We start from the raw sequence: 25,396 nt of genomic DNA, 5'->3' as shown, positions 1-25,396 counted from the left end.
TTCTGGTTTATCCATATCATTATTTAGCATACTAAAATACATATATTTATTTACATATACATAGTTTGGTTTTCTAGTGTAAGGGTTTTTTTTTTTCTATTCTATAATATGCTATGCAATGCTATGCTAAGCTATACTACTTTATTGTAATCCCAATACATCCTAGGATTTAATTCCAGGAAGGGTGAAACAAGCAATTGACAAGATATATAGAATTCTGTATGGACAAAATTGGCTACCGAGCCCCTCAAAAGGCAGAAGACATATTTATGTTTATTAATGAATTCCTGATGTGATTTCCAATCTAGAAGGGCTGGATGCTTTAGATAAGCTTTATTTAAATTTTCTATTTCAAGAAAGGTCATGTTCCTACTTGATGTCACAACCACTAATATGGATATTTATCTTGCTTGTTGCTCATTCCAGATTGTCTTTACAATCTCCGCAAAGATTTACATAATAATAGGCCATGGGACTGATATGACTTCCCCATTTGGTTTCAGGAAAGACAGTAAATGTATTATCTCTCATGGTTATTCCACAGCTAACAAGGCGTTCCTCAAAGAATGACAGTTCACCCGAGAAGAGATATATCCCACAGGTCTTTATGATTCACATCTGCAATAACTAGGATTCAAAATAGCAGATGTCAACACTTTACAAGATCAGTGTATGACAAAGGCTTTGCTGCTCAGAAATTCCATTTGAACATGGTCATATTTCTTTAATAGTAAGCAAATCAGAGCCAGACTGGTACAACTTCCATTAAAAGCTAATTCTGAATAAAACTCAGAATTCATGGCACTTTATTCTAGAAAATACCTAGCTAATGCCTACTGGGTTGGGCTCAAGGAGTGTAAATAAGAAAAGACTACAGAATTGCTAGAAAGATGAATATAGAGACAGAAAAAAAAATGACATTGAAAAGTGTCACCAGTGCTTTTAGCAAGGCCACTACACAGTGCCATTAGCTTACCTGTGACAGTGGTCATGCCAGAAAGATAAACCATGTGATTAGAAGACTGAGGCTTTGAAGCAGGTACTATCAGCCTGACCTTCGGGAAAGTCTACCTGAGAAAGCTGAAGTTTGAGCTCAATAATGTGGTCAAAAATTCAGTCATATAATCAAACCCCAATAAAGACTCACAATACTGAAGCTCAGGCAAGCTTTCCTGGTTGGCAGTACATATAGATGTGTCAGGAAGAGCAGATCCAGGGGCACCTGGGTGGCTCAGTCAGTTTGTTGGGCTCTGTGCTGACAGCCTGGAGCCTGGGGCCTACTTCGGATTCCGTGTCTCCCTCTCTCTCTGTCCCTCCCCTGCTCATGCTCTGTCTCTGTCTGTCTCAAAAATAAATAAAGCATTAAAAAAAAAAAAAGAAAGAAATTGCATGTCTAGAGAAACTAGAAGATTTGCATTTGGAGTCCTCCCAGCCCTCACCCTATGGATCTTTTCTTTCAGCTGGTCCTGATTTATAGCCAGTATTAGATATTTGAAATCATGTATAATACTTTCTTGAATGTGAGTCATTTTAGAAAATTATCTTACCTGAGAAATAGGAAGCCCTGGTTTTATACCAGTTGGTCTCAACCTTGAGCTTGCAGCTGGATCTGAAGTGAGAACAGTCTTGTGGGGAACCATACCCTTCACCTGTGTGGTTTGACCTAACTAAGTGTAGTTAATATCACAATTGCATTGCACAGGACAAATAACCTCCAAAATCTGGAGATACAAGTGTACCAGACATTGGCAACTGAGTTATGCTTCCTGGAGTACAGAGAATCACAAAAGGATCCCCTCATGACCCTGGTAGGGAGAGAATAACCATTATTAACTCAAGCTATGTTAATATATGGTACATGTGGAAATATTTACAGATATTATACATATTAACCATGCAAGTACATGGCTTAGCATATACATACATAGTTCTTTATATGTCAGTGCAGATGCCCTACAACAAGGATACCCCATACTACAGACTGCATGTTTGTGTCTCTCCCAAATTCATATACTGAAATCCTAATGTCTAATGTAATAGAATTAGATGAGGTCCTTGGGAAGTGAGTAGGTCATGAAGGTAGTGTCTACATGAATGGAATTATCATTCTTATAAGAGGGACCTTCAGAGCTCTCTAGCTTCTTCTACCATGTGTAGACACAGCATAAAGTCAGCAGTCTGCAACCTGGAAGGGGGCCTTCACCAAACCGAATCTGCTGGCACCCTGACCTTGGACTTCTACCCTCCAGAACCAAAACAAATACATTTCTATTGTTTATGAGTCACTCAGTCTGTGGTATTTTATTATAGTAGCCTGAGTAGATTCAGACACTTCACTAGCAACAAGCATACCTACCACACAGATCTTGAGTTCTAATATGATTCTACAATAAAAGGAGCCAGGGCCTTTGAAGAAGTGGCTGATTCTAGTGTTGGGACAGTATATACACAAGATGATCCTACAACATGTTGTAATAGAAGAAGGTAAGAAAGTACAAAAAACTTGGGGCGCCTGGGTGGCGCAGTCGGTTAAGCGTCCGACTTCAGCCAGGTCACGATCTCGCGGTCCGTGAGTTCGAGCCCCGCGTCGGGCTCTGGGCTGATGGCTCAGAGCCTGGAGCCTGTTTCTGATTCTGTGTCTCCCTCTCTCTCTGCCCCTCCCCCGTTCATGCTCTGTCTCTCTCTGTCCCAAAAATAAATAAACGTTGAAAAAAAAAATTTAAAAAAAAAAAAAAAGAAAGTACAAAAAACTCACATGCCCCAAAAAACCATAATGATGGCTGTATGTCAAAGTCACATAAAAGCAAGCCAAAAGAGCTCTCACGGGTCAAAGCTGGAAGAATTTTCACAACAAAATAATTGTATAGTATTGGATTATAACCCAAAGTGTAAAATAAATATCTTTCAGTTCATACTGATATAAGTGATTATTAAATAAATAAATTAGGGAGAAGAGACAAATTTCTTCTATAGAAGAATTCCAAAAATCCATGTAGTTTCTCAGTTCTCAAGAAGGTGTCGCATAACTCTCCATTCCTTATGTGTGGGCTGTACCTAGTGACTTCTTTCCAAAGACTCAGTAGAGAAAGGTGGCAAAAAGTAACTTTATTTGGAAAAATTTGACAAATATATTTCAGCCAGGTAGTCAACAACAGTGATAAGTCATGTTGATGGTTTGTACCCTTGGTATGATAGGATGAAAAGACACACTGTACCTCTCTATTTTTCCTTCTCCAAACACACAGCTGTAATCTAATCATTGAGAACAGCATCAGACAAATCCAAATAGAGGGACATTCTACAAATTTCCTGACCAATACTCCTTAACACTCTCAAGATCATCAAAAACAAGTCAGAGAAACTGTCATAGCCAAGAGAAACCTAAGGAGATATGTCAGCTAAATTATGTGGGGATGTGGCAAGAAAATATTCTATTTTGGATAGGATCTTGGAACAGAAAAAAAATAGACATTAGATAAAAACTGGGGAAATCTAAATAAACTATGGTCTTTAGTTAGTACTAATTTCTCCATATTGGATCATCAGTTGTAACAAATGCATCATACCAATGAGAACTCTTCTCTATCTCCACAATTTTTATGCAAATGTAATACTGTTATATATACTAAGTATAATAAAAATTAAAGATGAAAATAAACATTTATTACTCATTCTACCTAGAGATGGCTGTCTCAGACCATAGCAATCTTCATTCCTTGTCAAACAATTTCTTTTGCTTCTGTTTTCATAGCCTTTTTTTCTCTCCAAAGTCATAGAGTTTTGTTTGTTTTTTGTTTGTTTATTTGTTTTTGCCAACAGATTGCTAATGGTTTCATGTTTTGCTATAATTGTTTTAGTTATGTATGTCATATATACTAACTGTATTTTGAACTCTCCGATGACAGGAGTTTATTTCACCTTCACTGAATTGCCCTTAATGTAATATCTCAAGCTTCTATAAAGGTCACTATAAAGCAAACATACCCATACAAAATTCATTTTCTTTCTTTTTTTTTTTTTTTTTTTGTGCTTCAAACATTGTAGGGGAAGGAACACTTCAGGAATAGTGAAGACTTCTGAAAACCTATTTTTCTAAAAATGCAGCAAGAATACTGACCAAGTATTGTCAAAATCAATCAACCCAGGCCTTAGAACAATCGGAGGAGTGTTTATTGAAAAGCAGAGATGAATCTCATCTCAAGAACAGTGAGCACTGTTGCACTTAATTTGCCCTATTTCCATCCCACTCTCTCCAGCTCTGTAGTACCCTCAGAAACAGATTCACAACTACAGTGACTCGAAAACCAAAACACTAAAGACTGCTACAGGGAACACAACAGTATAGTCCCCCCCAAAACATCTTCTCCAGAGAATTGTTATTATTTGACCTATGTGCTGCTTCCACTACACACCCAATTGCACAGTTTGTCCTTATTTGAATTGACTCAAAGCTAACTCACAGCTAGTCTTTTCCCTAGGGCATTTGATGAAAGCAATCAGAGGCAATTAAATTCAGCTGTCTGAGGCACTGTTACCAGTTTGGGGGCAAATAAGAGACTGGCCAAAACCTGTAAATGAATGCTGTAAAATGAGAATGTTCATACTCTTCTTTGAAAACCTGTAGCAAATTTCTGTCATCTAGAAGCCCACGTGCATGTATAAGGCTGTGCACATATCAAGGAAAATTTGGCCAAAATCTCTTATCTGTGGATGAACTGAATGCTCTGAAAAGCAGTATGTGAAAGCTAAGTCAAAGATGTAAACTACCCATTGTAGGAATTGAAGGAGCATTGAAGGAATACATAAAGCCCACTGATAAAGAATGGAAGACTTATAATCATAGGCATTTAAGAAAATCTCTGCATAATCATTAGCCAACTATTAAGTAAATTGAGCAGGTTTCAATGGTCACAAGACAAAAAATTACATAATTAGTTGAAGAGAGTCACTAAACCATCAAACAATGTTAACAACAACCAAAAAAAATACCAATAAAAACAAACACTGGAAGGATTAAATCTCTACTATTGCCAAATGATAGTAAAGTGGTCCAATTTTCAAAGAACACTTATGAAACATTCTAAGAAATAGGAAAGCATGGCCTATACACAAGAATAAATAGTAGTTAATAGAAACTGTCTCTAAGAAAGGCAGACTTTATACTTACTAGACAAAGATGTTAAATCAGACATATTCAAAGATAGATTGATATGCTCAAAATCCTAAAGATAAACATACCTAAAGAACTAAAGGAAAGTATGAGAATGATATTATCAAATAGAGAATATTAATACAGAGATTGAAATTAAAAAGTCAAATAGAAATTCTGAAGTTGTAAAGTACAATAACTGAAATGAAACATCTAAGAGAGAAATTCAACATATTTAATATGGCAAAAGAAAAAATCCGTGAACTTGAACATAGGTTAGATAAGCGAAACAAATGGGCTTATTTACACAATGAAATATTATTCAGCTCTAGAAGATTAAATACTGACACATGCTACAACATGGATGAACCTTGAAATAATATGTTAACTGTAAAGAGCCATACACATAGGCCACATATTCTGATTCCATTTTTATAAAATGTTAAGAACAGATAAATCCATAGAGATATAAAATAGATTAGTTATTTCCAAGGACTGGTAGAGGGGATGAAGGAGAATAGAATGCTAATAGGGATAGGGTTTATTTTTGCAATGCTAAAAATATAGTGAAATTATATAATGGTAATATTTGGACAACTCTGTAGATATATTAAAAATCACAGAATTGTACATTCTAAACAGGGATTTAATGGTATTTTAGTGCATCAATAAAGCTGTCATTTATTTTTTCAAATATCAAAGCACATTGCCCACCAATCACCTGGAAAAGCCTACATGAGCAATTTCTTTTAGTATATAGAGTTAAGAGAATTTTTACTTTCCTAAAGTTTCTGATAATCACTACTGAACATGTTCCACTTACTTCCTTTTTAGAAACCTTAGAATCAAAATTGAAATTCATATATAGAAATTAGGGTGGTCTTATGATCTTTTTTTATGCACCCTTTATTTTTCTTACTTAGGCCTTTTCATCTCGATTCCTTCTGATCTTGATATTTTGGTTGTTTGAGAGAGAAAGGGAGAGCACGCGCGTGCACACACACACACACACACACACACACACACACACACACCATGCACATAACCAGAGAAGGGGTAGAGGGAGAGAGAGAGGAATCTTAGCAGGCTCCACAGCCAGTGTGGAGACTGATGCAGGACTCAATCTCACAACTGTGAGATCATGACCTGAGCTGAAATCAAGAGTTGGATGCTTAGCTGGCTGAGCCACCTAGGTGCACTCCCCCCCACACTATATTCTATGACAATTATAATTTCAATAGGTTTCCCAATATGTTTCTATTGTAAATATCCTCAAATAAAGGATAAAAATAGCTTGCAGAATTATTTGTCAATAATTTATATTTGAATATGAATATCAAATAATATAACAATTATTTGAAAATTAACATGGAGCTTTGAATACCTTGTTGACATGTTGATTGATTTTAACATAATTGAAATAAGTATACAAATACAATATTTACTCTATATTTACTGCTCATCTTGTTCAACACAACATCTGATACTTGAGTTCTGTTTGTAGAATTATTCTCAAATGGCCATACAGCCTCTGTAATATTTTTGTTTGTTGTGTCTTATTATTCTATTTTATTTTTTTTAATTTTTTAATTTATTTATCGTCAAGTTAGCTCACATACAATGTAGTCTTGGCTTCAAGAATGCTGATTTGTAGGGGCATATGTACCCCAATGTATATAGCAGCACTATCAACAATAGCCAAATTATGGAAAGAGCCCAAATGTCCATCAAGTGATGAATGGATAAATAAGATATATATATCTACACACACACACACACACACACATATATATATATATATACACATATATATGTATGTATGTATATGTATGTATGTATGTATATATTTATGTATGTATGTATGTATACATATATATGTGTGTGTATATATATATATATATATATATATATATATATATATACACACACACATACACACACAATAGAATAATACTTGGCAATGAAAAAAGAATGAAATCTTACCATTTGCAATAATGTGGATGGAACTTGAGGGTATTATGCTAAGTGAAATAAGTCAGTCAGAGAAAGACAGATATTATATGATTTCACTCATATGTGGAATTTGAGAAACTTAACAGAAGACCATAAGGGAAAGGAAGGAAAAATAAGATAAAAACAGAGAGGGAGGCAAACCATAAGAGACTTTGTAATTTTTTTTATTTATAATTTTTATTTTAAAATCATAGAGAGTTAGAGAATGGTCTAATGATAGTTCATAAACTTTGGCTTTTATATCATGGTTACTAATTTTCTAAGCATTCTCTACTATGAGAAATAACATGCATCAGACTCCAAAAACTGTCCCCTATCCCATACCAAGGGTCCAAGGACTTCATTTATCAAATATCTCTCAGACTTCCTTTCCTATCTCTTTCTCTTCAACTACACTATCATTTTAATGTTATAGTACTTTAGATCAGTTTATTACTTATCTGTCTTTGTATAAAGGTAGATAGAAGATAGGTGATAAATATAGGATTAGATTAGACAGATAGATGACAGTCCTTTATTATTTTGGATAAATTTTAATCTGTTCTTTGCAGCTCATTTTACAGCATCCTTCAGACCTCAACCCATACCCCATTACCACTACACTCAGTGTCTTAGTTTAAATGTCAGGACCTCATCATTTATAACCACTTTTCATTGTGGAAAGTAATGTACCATTTTATATAAATTGTTTTTGGGATCTAATAACTTTACTTCTTATACTTTAATTTTTTTTTAAAGTAAGCTCCATACCCAGTGTGGAGCCTAATGTGGGATTTGAACTCACAACCCTGATATCAAGACCTGAGCTGAGATCAAGAGTCAGTGCTTAACCAGCTGAGACACCCAAGAACCCCATCTTATTCTTTAGATATACTTTTCATATGACAAGTCTAATCCTAGGTTCAAGATTAATTCTCAGCAGAGTCTTTTCAAAGTATCAGTTATTGTTTAAAAGTTACAATTTCACCCACACCTATGATGTTTTCATTTCAGGTCTAGGGGAAAAAAAAGAAAAAAAGTTTTGGCTTTTCCTCTGTTCATGAAGCATTTGCATCTTAAATACACACTAATAATAAAATGACTTAAATTCAATAAAATTACAATGAAATCTAAATGAGGTAGACATTTCAAATTGAAAACAAAACTTCAGGGGTGCCTGGGTGCTCAGTCAGTCAAGTGTCTGACTCTTGATTTTGGCTTGAGTCATGATCTCATGGTTGGTAAGTTCAAGCACTGTGTCAGGCTGCACTGACAGTGCCGTGAAATTCTCTCTCTCCCTCTCTCTGAGTCTCTCCCCTGTTTGCTCTCTTTTTCTCAAAATAAATAAATAAACATTAAAAAACAAAAGAACAGAGAACTCCTTTTACTTGAGCATCACAAAAATTAAAGTACTTATTCATAAATCTAATGACATATGTAAAAGATCTATATAAGGAAAACTACAGAATTCTGGTGAAGGAAATCAAAGAATAAATAAATGGAGATATATTCCATGTTCATAAATAGAAATATTAAATACTGTCCAGATGTCAGTTCTTCCTAACTTGATATATAGTTTCAATGCAATAGCAATCAAACTCCCATCAAGTTATTTTATGGACATTGATAACCTAATTCTAAAATTTATATGGAGAATAAAAAGATCCAGAATAGCCAACACAATATTGAAAGGAGAAGAAAAAAGTCAGAACACTGACACTACCCAACTTCATGCCTTATTATAGTATATATCACGCTATAATATATATCAAGACAGTATGGTATTGATGAAAGAAATAGACAAATCAATGGAACAGAGGAGAAAGCTGGAAAAATATACCCCCATAAATATATCAATGGATCTTTTACAAAGGAGAAACGTGATACAATGGAGCAAATATAGTATCTTAAATAGTACTGGAACAATTGGACATCCATATGCAAAACCAACCAACCAACCAACCAACCAACCAACAAAAAAACCCAGAATCTAGGTTCAGACCTTACACCCCACACAAAAATTAAAACAACATAGAACATAGGCCTAAATGTAAAATGCAGAACTATAGAACTCCTAAAGACAATGTAAAAGAAAACCTAGACAACTTTGGGTATGGTGATGCCTTTTTATATAAAATACCAAAGACATTATCCACGAAAAATAACTAATAAGTTGGATGTCATTAAAATTAAAGACTTCCCCCTTGCCAAAGAGAATGAGAAGACAAGCCACAGACTGGGTGAAAATATTTGAAGATACATACAAAGAACTGTTATCCAAAATATACAAAGAACTCTTAAAAATTAGCAATAAGAATACAAAAAACCCAATTAAAAAATGTTCCAAAAGCTTTAATAGACACTTCACCAAAGAAATATTCAGATGCCAAATAAACACATGAAAAGGTGCTCTACATTATATGCCATAGGGGAGATGCAAACTGAAACAATGGGATATCACTATACACCTATTAAATGGCCAAAATCCAGAACACTGGCACTACCAAATGTTGACAAGGATATGAAGCAACAGTGACTCCACAAAACAGTACAGGCACTTTGTTAGACAGGTTAACAGTTTCTTACAAAACTAATTATACTCTTATAGAATCCACAATCACACACCTTAATATTTACCCAAAGGTGTTGAAAACTGATGTTCACACAAAACCCTGCACACTAATGTTTATAAACTTTATTTAAAATTTCAAAAACTTGGAAGCAACTAAGATATACTTTAGTAGGAGATTGGATAAATAATCTGTGACATCTCCAGACAATGAAATATCATTCAATGCTTAAAAGAAAAAAAAAAAAAAAAAAGAAAAGGAAAAGTGAGCCCCTAATCCATGAAAATACCTTAAATGCATATTACTAAGTGAAATAAACCAATCTGAAAATGCTATATAGTATATGATTCTAACTATCTTGCATTCTGAAAAAAGTAAAATGTGAAGACATTAAAAAAAATCATCAGTTTCCAGGAGAATATAGGGAGATTAATAGGCATAGCACAGAGGACTTTGTTTTTAATTCATTTATTTAAATTCAAGTTAGTTAACATACTCTGTAGTGTTGGTTTCAGGAATAGAACACAATGGTTCATCACTTACATATAACACCCAGTGCTCATACCAACAAGTGCTCTCCTTTATTGCCTATCATCCATTTAGCCCATCCTGCTACCCACCTCCCCTCCAGCAACCCTCAGTTTGCTCTCAATATTTAAGAGTCTCTTAGGGGTGCCTGGGTGGCTCAGTCAGTTGAGTGTCCAACTTCAACTCAGGTCATGGTCTTGTGGTTTGTGGGATGAGGCCCCACGTCAGACCCTGTGCTGACAGCTCAGAACCTTGGAGCCTGCTTCATATTCTGTGTCTCTCTCTGTCCCTACCCTTCTTGTGCTCTCTCTCTTTCTCAAAAATAAATAAACATTTAAAAAGAGTCCCTGGGGCGCCTGGGTGGCGCAGTTGGTTAAGCGTCCGACTTCAGCCCGGTCACGGTCTCACGGTCCATGAGTTCAAGCCCCGCGTCGGGCTCTGGGCTGATGGCTCAGAGTCTGGAGCCTGTTTCCGATTCTGTGTCTCCCTCTCTCTCTGCCCCTCCCCCGTTCATGCTCTGTCTCTCTCTGTCCCAAAAATAAATAAACGTTGAAAAAAAGAAAAAAGAGTTCCTTATGGTTTGCCTCCCTCTCTGTTTTTATCTTATTTTTCCTTCCCTTCCCCTATGTTCATCTGTTGTGTTTCTTAAATTCCACATAAATATACATATTTATTCTTCTTGAATGTGTATATATATATACACATATGTGTATATATGTATGTGTGTGTGTGTGTGTATATATATATTTCACCTCCTGGTGAAATTGCTGGGTCATAGGGTAGTTCTATTTTTAAGTTTTTGAAGAACCTCCATACTCTTTCCCAGAGTGGCTGCACCAGTGTGCATTCCCATCAACAGTGCGTAAGTGTTCCCCATTCTCTGTAGCCTCAAATTTACTAATTATATCTTCTATCATCTTCATGCAGTTATTGAAGCCATCCAGCAAGCTTTTTTTTTCTTTTATTGTATTTTTCTGTTCCATAATGTCCATTCATTGTTTTTTTCGTAATCACTATTCTTTTGCTGGTATTTTTGTTTTCATTTGTTTCAAGATAATGTTTATTGCTTGTTTGCTCACTTTCTTTCTCTCCTCTCCTTTTCTTTTTTCTTTTCTTTCTTTCTTTCTTTCTTTCTTTCTTTCTTTCTTTCTTTCTTTCAAGTTTATTTATTGAGAGAGAGAGAGAGAGAGAGAGAGAGAGAGAGAGAGAGCACAAGCAGGGGAGGGTCAGAGGGAGAGGAAGAGAGAGGATTCCAAGAAGGCACAGCACTGTCAGCACAGAGCCTGACATGGGGCTCAAACCCACCAACCGTGTGATCATGACCTGAGCCAAAGTCCAGAGTTGAGTGCTCAACCAACCGAGTCACTCAACTGCCCCAAATGATTATTAATTTTTGAGAGAGAGAGAGACAGAGAGCGAGGGTACAAGTTGGGGAGGGGCAGAGAAAGGAGGCCAGAGGATACAAAGTGGGCTCTGCGCTGACAGCAGAGAGCGCAGTGCAGGGCTTGACCTCATGAACTGTGAGATCATGACCTGAGCCAAAGTCCAATGCTTAACTGACTCAGCCACATAGGTGCCCTTCTCTTCCTTTTTATTTATTTTGAGGTTGGGGATAGGCAGAGAGAGACAGAGAGAGAGAGAGAGAGAGAGAGAGAGATTCCTAAGCAGACTCTGCACTGTCAGCATGGAGCCCCATGTGGGACTCTATCCCACAAACTAAACCATGAGATCATGATGTGAGCTGAAACCAAGGTGCTCAAACAACTGAGCCACCCAGGTGCCCCTTTTTATTGCTTCTTGAATCAATTTTATGCAATCAAATTACTGTCAGATAATTTCAGTATTTGATTCGTCCAATCAGTGTTGGCATCAGTTGATTTTTTGTCATTTAATTTCCTATTTTCCTGTTTCTTACACATTTTTTTATATTATTTTAGAAGATCTGGACCATATTTAATTTTTTAAAATAGGCATTTACCTTTTTAGGCTTAGCATGCCAGTTCTTACCTAATTTGGATGGGTTGGTTCCAATGACAATCTACTTTTCAGTCTTTGCCATGTTATTGGTTTATTTGGTGTGTCTTGTGCTCTTGGAGTTCCCACTAACCCCTAATTGTGCTATTGAGGAGGAGGAAAGGGTTTCCCCAAACTGAGTTATTTGGTGTGTCTAAGTGGTTAAAGGGAGTATCTGGCCTGCAAGGACAAAGTATATTTACCTGGCCAGGTGCTGGTGGTGGTGTGAATGCCTTTCCATGTGCTCCTGGCTGCACATTTCCTCTGGGTAGGGGAAGGGACATCAGGCTTACTGGAAAAGGAGAGCCCTTATCTTGGAAGCTTATTGTTAACTGAACTTCTAGTCAATTTATCTCCCTTGCAGGTTCTCCTGGGCTCATGTAATGTTACTGGCAAAACTCCCATTTAATTCAGGGGAGGAATAATCTTACCTGGGCTCCCTTGTGATGCTACATGGAGGTTGGGAAACTCTGGGCCTGGATCACCTCTCCTGTTGGATGGTAGTTATAGTTGTTCCTCCAGACTTGGGACCCCTGGCCAGTTCTCTTTCCCTTTACCACCTTTCAGAATTCTCCTTCAGTTATTATTTTTATTATTTCCAGTGTTTATGATTGTACTCAGTGGGAAGGAACAGAGATGAGTCAATGCCACCTTGTCAATCCAAAGTTCTGTGTTCTCTACTTAATTTTCTTAAATAAAAACAAACTCTTTTACTTATATGTGGTATCTAAACAAAACAAAACAAACAAACAAAGCAAAACATACTTGTAAATGCACATAACAAACCGATGGCTGCCAGAGGGGAGGTGGGTAGGGGAATGAACCAAATAGATAAAGAAGACTAACAGGTACAAACTTCCAGTTATAAAACAAATAAGTCATGGAAATAAAAAGCATAACATAGGGAATATTGTCAATAATATTGTAACAAACTGTATGGTGACTACACTTATAGTGGTAAGCATTGAGTAACATATAGATTTGTTAAATCAATATGTTGTACACCTGAAATAATGTAACATTGTATGTCAATTATATTTCAATAATAATAAAAAACAATACAATCTCTGGGCCTGAAAAATACATATCTGACTCCCACAGATCTGAGATTATATAATGAAGGAGAATCCAAGTATATTAAAGGAATAACCCTGTGGCTGCATAACTTCTTCCTGTGAATGTTCCTCCTGTCAATCTTCAAAGAAGTTACATACTGTAGTTGATATACTGGGATAGGAATACCCAAATTTACTTACAATGATTAGACAGTGACTCTGAGTTAATGCTATTTCCTGGGGTCTCTGAGTACCAGTTGGCTCCAATAGATAGAGTTAAACTCTCTTGGAAACCAGGTGATAGGACAGTTTGACTTGAATTTCCCTCATGGTATGCCCTTCAGGTATGTTGGATATATGCTTATAAGATTAAGGTAAATCCTAATAAAATTCAGCAGCCTACAGTTTTGGAAGTTCTTAATGTGCAGTAGAATGAGTTACATTAGGGTAAATCTCCCAAAATGTAAGACAATTTTTGTGCCTTAAACTCCCAGTTTCTAAGAAATAAGCAACTCATTTGTGAACATCTTTGAATTTTAGAGGAAACACAAAACACTACTGGATATACTGTGCTGATCCTTTTACTAAGTGGTCTACAGATATATACATGTAAGTGCATCTCAGAGCAGAAGAGGGATCTCCAGTGAGAAACAAGAGGAGGACTCCACTCACATTCAAAAGCCATCATTTCATGTGATCTTAGAAAAGTATCTTAATGCACCCTGCTATGGTTTCCTAGCTGGAAAATTTTAAATAAAAACAAGATCACTTTATAAGGCTTTTAGCAGAGTTAAAAGAAATAAACCATTAAGATATTTAGATTAGATTCTGAAATCTGTATTTAATAAATGTCACTTATTAATCCCTTTACTCATATTATCATTACTGTAATTATTTTTGTTACTATGTAACTAAGTAGAATGGAAACCTGCTTTAGATATGGCTGGATATTTTTATTTCAAATATTTTCTACCAATCTTGACTTGCTCTTTCAACTTTCTAATGCTGTTTTTTACTACAGAAATTCTTCATTTTTATGAATTTACATCATCAATTTTTTTTTCCTTTTGGTTTCAGGCTTTTTATGTACTGCTTGTTGTGTGTGATTATGATATTCTAAGTTACTTTATAGAAGCTATTTATTTATCTTACATGTTTAGCTAGATAATCCATCTGGAATTTATTTCTGTGTATAACATGTGGTTAGGTTCATGATTTATTTTTCCCATGTAGATCTAGTTCAGTACATTGGAAATACCATCTTTCCCCATTATACTATAGTGACAGAGATGGTAGAATGGTAGATAGACACAGATTGATGGATGATAGATAGATATAGATAAATGGTAGATAAATATAGATTTGTGGTGTGTTTTTTGTTAATTTTTTTGTTACTTCAGTCTTTTTGTCTCTCCATGAGCCAATCTCAGACTTTTTATTTTTTTATTTTTTTGAGACTTTTAAAATTACAGTGGTTTTAAAATAAGACTTGATATCCACTGGGGTAAGTTCTCCAAATTTGTTGAAGATGTTCTTGGTTTTACTTATGTCTTTACATGATTCAGCTTATAAATTTCCACAAAGGGCCTGCTACAATTTTGACGGTTTAATTGAATCTATAGATCAATTTAGAGAGAGTTGACATCTTTACAATATTATGTCATCTAATTCCAGGCTATGGTCTATTCCTCTAACAATTTAGGTCTTCTTTAATTTTTTTTTCAGTAATAATTTTGAGCTTGTAGTTTTCTTGCACATCTATCTTTTCTTTTCTTTTGTATTTTATTAAAGCATAACAAATCTAGAGCTCTTAAATCTGAAGTGCACAACTTGATTATTTTATATGCACATATATGAATGTAGTCATCATTTAGAATGAACTAAGAATATCTTCAGCATGCCAGAAGACACCTTTGTGCTCCTTCCTAGTTGATACCACCCAAAACGTGACCACTAGTCTGATTTATGTGAGCAGAGAAACATTGTTTTCGAATTTCATACAAACTGAAGCACACAGGATAGGATATAACCTTTAAGAATGACCTTTTTCAATCAACTTTATATTGGTATTATTCATTCACACTGCTGTGTGTTGCAAAGTTTACTACTTCTTATTATTGTGTTGCATTTTATGTTGTTTATATACCTTTTTAACCATTCTATTAATGCATACTATTATAAGTAATGCTGCTGTAAACATTATTTGCCTTTCAGTGAACATAAGCACTTTTCACTCTTAGGTATAACCCAAAAATTGCTGGGGCCATATTATCTATCTATCTATCTATCTATCTATCTATCTATCTATCATTTATCTGGTACTGCCTACTATAAGTGTGTATATATAGTTGGTATGTGCCTATTTACACTCCCACCAGCAATATATGAACTTAGTTATTACGGTGAATGGGTAGTGAAGTATCTGTTAAAGTATTTCACTCATTTTATATTTTACTTGTTTTATATTGAATTATTAATATTGTTCATAATCATTTGTCGAAGTTCTTTAAATGATTTAGATTTGAGTACTTTGCTGAATGTTTTATGGTAAATATCTTCTCCTTGTATGTGTCTTGCCTTTTTCATTCTCATATCATGGTACTTTGCTAAATAGAGGTTCTTGATTTTGATAAAGTCAAATTTATCTTCTTGTTTTCATACTTGGTGTTTGTGTGTGTGTGGGTGTGTGTGTGTGTGTGTGTGTGTCTGTCTGTCTGTCTTGTCTGAGAAATCTTCCTGCTCTGAGGTCATAAATATACTTTCCAGTGTTTTCTTCTAAAAATCTTACTGTTTTTTAACCTTTTACTTTCAGGTCAATGACCCATTCCAAATGAATTTTTGTGTTGGGTGTGAGGTAGGCAAATGTATTTTTTATTACATACAGTTAAACAGTTGATACAGCATTATTTATTGAAATGGCTATCATTTTTTTCCCACTTTATTACACTCATTTTTTTTTTTGCTATTGTTGTCAATCATGTGGCTGATTTATGGGTTGTTTCTTGTTTTTCTATTCTAATGTCCTGCTGTTTTCCTTTTTCCAGTAACCACATTTAATTCATGTTTTATAATAGTTACTGCTATATAGTAGTGTAAATCCTCCAAATTTGTTATGTGGTTGTTATTTAATCAAAAATGCTCTGGCTTTTTCATTCTTCCTATTTTATATAAATTTTATTTTTTTAATATCAAATTTATTGTCAGATTGGTTTCCATACAACACCCAGTGCTCATCCCAACAGGTGCCCTCCTCAATACCCATCACCCACCCTCCTCTCCCTCCCACCCCCCATCAACCCTCAGTTTGTTCTCAGTTTTTAAGAGTCTCTTATGCTTTGGCTCACTCCCTCTCTAACCTCTTTCTCCCCACCCCCATGGACTTCTGTTAAATTTCTCAGGATCCACATAAGAGTGAAAAAATATGGTATCTGTTTTTCTCTGTATGACTTATTACATTTAACAAAACACTCTCAAAATCCATCCATGTTGCTACAAATAGCCAGATTTCATTCTTTCTCATTGTCATGTAGTATTCCATTGTGTATATAAACCACAATTTCTTTATCCATTCATCAGTGTTGGACATTTAGGCTCTTTCCATAATTTGGCTATTGTTGAGAGTGCTGCTATGAACATTGGGGTACAAGTGCCCCTATGCATCAGTACTCCTGTGTCCCTTGGATAAATTCCTAGCAGTGCTATTGCTGGGTCATAGGGTAGGTCTATTTTTAATTTTCTGAGGAACCTCCACACTGCTTTCCAGAGCGGCTGCACCAATTTGCATTCCCACCAACAGTGCAAGAGGGTTCCCGTTTCTCCACATCCTCTCCAGCATCTATAGTCTCCTGATTTGTTCATTTTAGCCACCCTGACTGGCGTGAGATGATATCTGAGTGTGGTTTTGATTTGTATTTCCTTGATGAGGAGCGACGTTGAGCATCTTTTCATGTGCCTGTTGGCCATCTGGATGTCTTCTTTAGAGAAGTGTCTTTTCATGTTTTCTGCCCATTTCTTCACTGGGTTATTTGTTTTTTGGGTGTGGACTTTGGTGAGCTCTTTATAGATTTTGGATACTAGCCCTTTGTCCAATATGTCATTTGCAAATATCTTTTCCCATTCCTTTGGTTGCCTTTTAGTTTTGTTGGTTGTTTCCTTTGCTGTGCAGAAGCGTTTTATCTTCATGAGGTCCCAATAGTTCATTTTTGCTTTTAATTCCCTTGCCTTTGGGGATGTGTCAAGTAAGAAATTACTGTGGATGAGGTCAGAGAGGTTTCTTCCTGCTTTCTCCTCTAGGGTTTTGATGGTTTCCTGTCTCACATTCAGGTCCTTTATCCATTTTGAGTTTAATTTTGTGAATGGTGTGAGAAAGTGGTCGAGTTTAATTCTTCTGCATGTTGCTGTCCACTTCTCCCAGCACCATTTGTTAAAGAGACTGTCTTTTTTCCATTGGATATTCTTTCCTGCTTTGTCAAAGATTAGTTGGCCATACTTTTGTGGGTCTAGTTCTGGGGTTTCTATTCTATTCCATTGATCTATGTATCTGTTTTTGTGCCAATACCATGCTGTCTTGATGATTACAGCTTTGTAGTAGAGGCTAAATTCTGAAATTCTGATGCCTCCTGCTTTGGTCTTCTTCTTCAAAATTACTTTGGCTATTCGGGGACTTTTGTGGTTCCATATGAATTTTAGAATTGCTTGTTCTAGCTTTGAGAAGAATGCTGGTGCAATTTTGATTGGGATTGCATTGAATGTGTAGATAGCTTTGGGTAGTGTTGACATTTAACAATGTTTATTCTTCCAATCCATGAGCACGGAATGTTTTTCCATTTCTTTATATCTTCAGTTTCCTTCATAAGCTTTCTATGGCTTTCAGCATACAGATCTTTTACATCTTTGGTTAGGTTTATTCCTAGGTATTTTGTGCTTCTTGGTGCAATTGTGAATGGGATCAGTTTCTTTATTTGTCTTTCTGTTGCTTCATTGTTAGTGTATAAGAATGCAACTGATTTCTGTACATTGATTTTGTATCCTGCAACTTTGCTGAATTCATGTATTAGTTCTAGCAGACTTTTGGTGGAGTCTATCAGATTTTCCATGTATAATATCATGTCATCTGCAAAAAGTGAAAGCTTGACTTCATCTTTGCCAATTTTGATGCCTTTGATTTCCTTTTGTTGTCTAACTGCTGATGCTATAACTTGCAACACTATGTTAAATAACAACGTTGAGAGTGGACATCCCTGTCGTGTTCCTGATCTCAGGGAAAAAGCTCTCAGTTTTTCCCCATTGAGGATGATTTAGCTGTGAGCTTTTCATAAATGACTTTGATGATGTTTAAGTATGTCCCTTCTATCCCGACTTTCCCGAGGGTTTTTATCAAGAAAGGATGCTGAATTTTGTCAAATGCTTTTTCTGCATCGATTGATAGGATCATATGGTTCTTATCTTTTCTTTTATTAATGTGATGTATCACATTGATTGATTTGCGAATGTTGAACCAGCCCTGCAGCCCAGGAATGAATACCACTTGATCATGGTGAATAATTCTTTTCATATGCTGTTGAATTGGATTTGTTAGTATTTTATTGAGAATTTTTGCATCCATATTCATCAGGGATATTGGCCTGTAGTTCTCTTTTTTTACTGGGTCTCTTTCTGGTTTGGAAATCAAAGTAATTCTGGCTTCATAGAATGAGTCTGGAAGGTTTCCTTCCCTTTCTATTTTTTGGAATAGCTTGAGAAGTATATGTATTATTTCTGCTTTGAATGATTTGTTGGGAGATTTTTGAAAACTGATTCCATTTATTCACTGATTATGGGTCTGTTCAAGATTTCTATTTCTTTCTGTTTGAGGTGTTTGGGAATTTGTCCATTTCTTCCAGGTTGTCCAGTTTGTTGGCACATAATTTTCATAGTATTCCCAGATAATTGCTTGTATTTCTGAGGGATTGGTTGTAATAATTCCATTTTCATTCATGATTTTATCTATTTGAGTCATCTCCCTTTTCTTTTTGAGAAGCCTAGCTAGAGCTTCATCAATTTTGTTTATTTTTTTCAAAAAAACAACTCTTGGTTTCATTGATCTGCTCTACAGTTTTTTTGGATTCTATATTGTTTATTTCTGCTCTGATTTTTATTATTTCTCTTCTTCTGCTGGGTTTTGGGTGTCTTTGCTGTTCTGCTTCTATTTTCTTTAGGTGTGCTGTTAGATTTTGTATTTGGGATTTTTCTTCCTTCTTGAGGTAGGCCTGGATTGCAATGTATTTTCCTCTCAGGACTGCCTTTGCTGCATCCCAGAGCATTTGATTGTTGTATTTTTGTTTTCATTTGTTTCCATATATTTCTTAATTTCTTCTCTAATTGCCTCGTTGACCCATTCATTCTTTGGTAGGGTGTTCTTTAACCTCCATGCTTTTGGAGGTTTTCCAGACTTTTTCCTATGGTTGATTTCAAGCTTCATAGCATTGTGGTCTGAAAGTATGCATGGTATAATTTCAATTCTTGTGAACTTATGAAGGGCTGTTTTGTGACCCAGTATATGATCTATCTTGGAGAATGTTCCATGTGCACTCGAGAAGAAAGTATATTCTGTTGCTTTGGGATGCAGAGTTTAAATATATGTGTCAAGTCCATCTGATCCAATGTATCATTCAGGGCCCTTGTTTCTTTATCGACCATGTGTCTAGATGATCTATCTATTGTTGTAAGTGGAGTATTAAAGTATCCTGCAATTACCACATTCTTATCAATAAGGTTGGTTATGTTTGTCAGTAATTGTTTTATATAATTGGGGGCTCCCATATTTGGTGCATAGACATTTATAATTGTTAGCTTTTCCTGATGGATAGACCCTGTAAGTATTATATAATGCCCTTCTTCATCTCTTGTTACAGCCTTTAATTTAAAGTCTAGCTTGTCTGATATAAGTATGGCTACTCCAGCTTTCTTTTGACTTCCAGTAGCATGATGGATAGTTCTCCATCCCCTCACTTTCAATCTAAAGGTGTCCTCAGGTCTAAAATGAGTCTCTTGTAGACAGTAAATAGATGGGTCTTGTTTTTTTTTTTATCCATTCTGATACCCTATGTCTTTTGGTTGGAACATTTAGTCCATTTACATTCAGTGTTATTCTCGAAAGATATGGGTTTAGAGTCACCATGATGTTTGTAGGTTTCATGCTTGTAGTGATGTCTCTGGTACTTTTCTCACAGGATCCCCCTTAGGATCTCTTGTAGGGCTGGTTTAGTGGTGATGAATATCTTCATTTTTTGTTTGTTTGGGAAGACCTTTATCTCTCCTTCTATTCTAAATGACAGACTTGCTGGATAAAGGATTTTTGGCTGCATATTTTTTCTGTTTATTACATTGAAGATTTCCTGCCATTCCTTTCTGGCCTGCCAAGTTTCAGTAGATAGATCTGTCATTAGTCTTATTGGTCTCCTTTTATATGTTAGAGCATGTTTATCCCTTGCTGCTTTCAGAATTTTCTCTTTATGCTTGTATTTTGCCAGTTTCACTATGATATGTCATGCAAAAGATAGATTCAAGTTACGTCTGAAGGGAGTTCTCTGTGCCTCTTGGATTTCCATACTTTTTCCTTCCCCAGATCAGGGAAGTTCTCAGCTATGATTTCTTCAAGTACACCTTCAACACCTTTCCCTCTCTTCCTCCTTGGAATCCCAATTATGCATATATTACATTTAATTGTGTCACTTAGTTCTCTAATTCTCCCACTCATACTCCTGGATTCTTTTTTATCTCTCTTTTTCTCAGCTTCCTCTTTTTCCATAATTTTATCTTCTAATTCTCCTATTCTCTCCTGTGCCTCTTCAATCCAAGCTGTGATCACCTCCCTTTTATTTTGCAGCTCATTTATAGCATTTTTAGATCCTCCTGAGTGTTTCTTAATCCCTTGATCTCTGTAGTAATAGATTCTCTGCTGTCCTCTATACTTTTTTCAAGCCAGAGATTAATTTTATGACTATTATTTTAAATTCATTTTCTGTTACATTGCTTACATTGTTTTTGATCAGTCGTTAGCTGTCACTACTTCCTGGAGTTTCATTTGAGGAGAATTCTTCCATTTCGTGATTTTGGATAGTCCCTGGAGTGGCAGGGAACTGCAGGGCTCTTCCCCTGTGCTGTCTGGAGTAACTTGCGTTGGTGGGCTGGGCGAAGTCCGACCTGATGTCTGCCCCCAGCCCACCGCTGGGGCCACAGTCAGACTGGTGTGTACCTTATCTTCCTGTCTCCCAGAGGCAGGACTCACTGTGGAGCGGTGTGGCCCCTGTCTGGGCTACTTGCACACTGCCAGGCTTGTGGTGCTGCTTTGATGGGATCTGGTGTATTAGCCAGGGTGGATCTGCAAGGTGCATAGGGGCAGGAGGGGCAGACTCAGCTCGCTTTGCCTTTGGTGGTCTGCTTTGGGAAGGGCCCTGTGCTACCAGGAGGGAGGCAGACCCATCAGAGGGATGGATCCACAGAAGCACAGCATTGGGTGTTTGTGCAGTGCAAGCAAGTTCCTTGATGGGAACTGGTTCCCTTAGGGATTTCGGCTGGGGATGGGTGAGGGAGATGGCTCTGGCCAGTGCCTTTGTTCCCTGCCAACCTAAGCTCTGTCCTCTGGGGCTCAACAACTCTCACTCCCATTGTCCTCTAGCCCTCCTGCTCTTGAAGCAGAGCTGTTGACTTATAACATTCCAGATGTTAAGTCCCACTTGCTGCCAGAACATACTCCATCTGGCCCCTCTGCTTTTGAAAGCCAGACACAGGGGCTCTGCCTTGCCGGGTGGGCTGGCTGCCCCTCCACCGCCCATCTCCTTCCCGCCAGTCTGTGTAGCACACACTGCCTCTCTGCCCTTCCTACCCTCTTCTGTGGGCCTCTCGTCTATGCTTGGCTCCATTCTGCTAGGCTTCTAGCGGTATTCTGGGTTATTTAGGCAGATGTGGGTGGGATCTATATGGTCAGCAGGACATGGTGAGCCCAGCATCCACCTATACCACCATCTTCACCCCTATTTTACATAAATTTTAGAATCCTGACTGAAAACTATACTTTCCAGTGTTTTCTTCTAAAAATCCTATTGTTTTTTAACCTTTTAGTTTCAGTCCAATGAGTCAATCCAAATTAATTTTTGTGTTGGGTGTAAGGTAGACAAGATGCATTTTTATTGTATTGTACTGAATCTATAGATCAATTTTGAGGCAAAGGAGATTGACATCTTAGCAGCATTGAATTGTCCAATATATTTAAGAGTATACAGTTCCATATAGTTAAGTCTTTAAATTTTTTCTCAGTAATGTTTTAATTTTTAGTTAGATTTATTCATAGGCAATTTCATATTATTGGTACTGTTATAAAAATTATTTTTTATTTTAAGTTACCTCTTAAACGTTCTTTTTAATCATTTTCTAGTAGTGTAGAAATGAAATTGGCATGTTATTTTGACCTTTATATTAGAAGGCTTGCTAAAATCAAAATCATTTGTAGATTATTTCGGTCTTCTATGTAAACAATCTGAAAATAGTAGATATTTGCCATTTTAATCTTTGCTATTCTTGGCTTTTATTTCTCTTCCTTGTCTTTTAACACAGTATACAACCTCCAGCATGGTATTGAATAAGGGTGGTGGAATGTCCTTGTCTTGCTCCTCACTTCAAGAAGAAACATCCAAAATTTATCATTATTTATACCACAACTGTAATTTTCTTCATATATACCCTTAATGATATTTTAAGCTTCCTATTTCTAGTTGCTACAGACTGAATGTTTGTGTTCCACAAGAAGCTGTTTGTTGAAATCCTAATGCCCAATGTGATGGTGTTATCAAATGGGAAATTTAGGAAGTGCTCAGATTGTGAGAATGGGGTCCTTATGAATGGGATTAGTGTTATTATGAATGAGACCCCAGAGAGTTATCTAACACCTTCCACTATATAAAGGCACAGTGAGAAATTGGTAGACAGCAACCCCCCAAAAAAGGGCATTACATCTTGCTGGCAGACTTGTAGCCTCCAGAACTATAGGAAATAAATTTCTGTCCTTTGTAAATCAGCCAGTCTGTGGTATTTTATCATAGAAGCCAAAGCAGCCTAAGATATCCAAGTAGCTACAAATACACCTTTTTTGGGGGTATTAAAATAATTCTCCAACAAAAGGAAGCAGAGTCCTTGGAGAAATAACCAATTCTAGAATTAACATAGAAAATATACAAGACAATCATAGAATATCTTATAGTGGCAGAAACTAAATAAATAAGATAAAAAGAAGATCACAATGATGGTGGAATGTCAAAGTGATGCAGGAACCAACCAAAAAAGTTCCCTCTGGTCAAAGCTGGAAGAATTTGAGCAATATACATAGTACATATTGGATTATAACCCGTAGTATAAAATAAGTGGGATTAGTGTTGTTATATAAGAAATTCTACAGTACTCCATAGCCCTCTCCACCATGTGAAGACACAGCAAAAAGCCAACAGATTGCAACCCAGAAAAGGATCTTCACCAGAACACAAACTGATTATCTCAAACTTCTGGCCTTCAGAACCGTGGGAAATAAATATTTGCTACGTATAAATCAGTAGTCTGTGGTATTTTGTTATAGCAGCCTGAATGCACTAAGACAGTAGTTTACTTAGTGATTTGTTTAATAAACACTTGTTGATTTATGAAATTATATTTTCTTTATCTATTAGATAATTATTTGTATCTTCTTTATTCTGTAAATGTAATGGATAATCTAATTGATTTTTTAAAATGTATACTTGTTTATGTAGTATTTTCTTTTGATTGTTGCTCTGATGAAATTGATGGATCTTTTTCCCTCTGGCTGCTTTCAAGGATTTTTTCTTGTCTTTGATTTTCAGGAGTTTTACCATAATGTGATTTAGTGTTTGTTTTTGTTTGTTTGTTTGTTTGTTTTGATTTTTTTTGTTTTTAATCTTGCATGGGGCTCAGAGTTTCTTGATTATATGATGTGAAAATTAGTGGGGAAAAAATGTCGTTTACAATGAATTTGGAAGGCCAGGAGGGGGAGCCCTCTACACCCTACCTCTAGTCCACAATTGCAAACCCGACAGGATGAGACTGAGCCTGCAAGTGGATACCACTTTACTCTTTCAGCAGAAGGAAAAAAGTTTTTCCTACCCTGACAACAGCCCAGCCAATGAGAGACTGTGACAACTCAGCCAATAAAAAGCCACCATATTTTGAACTCTTAATTTACTCTAATGCTGATTTGTTTATATCAGCACTCCCAACTTCCCCTTTTCCTCTGTAAAGGAGCATCCCTCTGTTCCCCCCCCCCCTTGCGTATGGTTTTGTCATAACTTGTCCCAGAATGCAATTCTCTGCTATTCCTGAATAAATCCCGCTTTTTTTTTTTTTTTTTTTCTGGTAAAATAACTAGCAGTTTTATTTTTAAAAATGCATAGGGACGCCTGGGTGGTTCAGTGGCTAAGCATCTGACTTTAGCTCAGGTCAATCTCCTGGTTGACAGGTTCCAGACCCTCCTGGGGCGCTGGGCTAACAGCTTCATGGATTCTGTCTCCCTCTCTCTCTGCCTTTCCCCTGCTCTTACTCTGTCTCTCTGTCTCTTTGTCTCTCTCTCTCAAAAATAAATAGAACATTAAATTTTTTTCAATGCTTATTATTTATTTATTTTGAGAGAGAGAGTGACCATGTGCACAAGTGGGAAGAGAGGTAGAGAGAGCAGGAGTGAGAGAATCCCACTCAGGCTCCACTCAGAGCCTAGCATGGGGCTGGAGCTGAAATCAAGAGTTGAACCCTTAACCGTCTCCGCCACCCAGACATTTTCTAGCAGTTTTATTTTTAAGGTTAGCAATGACTTGATATATTTTATCTATTTTAGAAAAGTAGTGGCCAGTAGTATTTCATTTATTGCATCTATTATCTCTTTTCTCTCCGTCTATGATTATAACTGTATTGGAGTTTTTTACCCTGCTCCATGTACCTCTGGAAGTTACTTCTGTATTTCTTATTCTTTACTTTCTTTGAGTTTCCATCTAGACATTTTCTACTAACATGTCTATTGCTATTCTCATGTGAGTTATTAATGTTAGTAATAT

The sequence above is a fragment of the Puma concolor genome, chromosome B3 (genome assembly GCF_028749965.1).
Source record: "Puma concolor isolate L17-30 chromosome B3, mPumCon1.1.hap2, whole genome shotgun sequence".
Classification (NCBI taxonomy): domain Eukaryota; kingdom Metazoa; phylum Chordata; class Mammalia; order Carnivora; family Felidae; genus Puma; species Puma concolor.
This window is presented reverse-complemented; position numbering follows the sequence as displayed.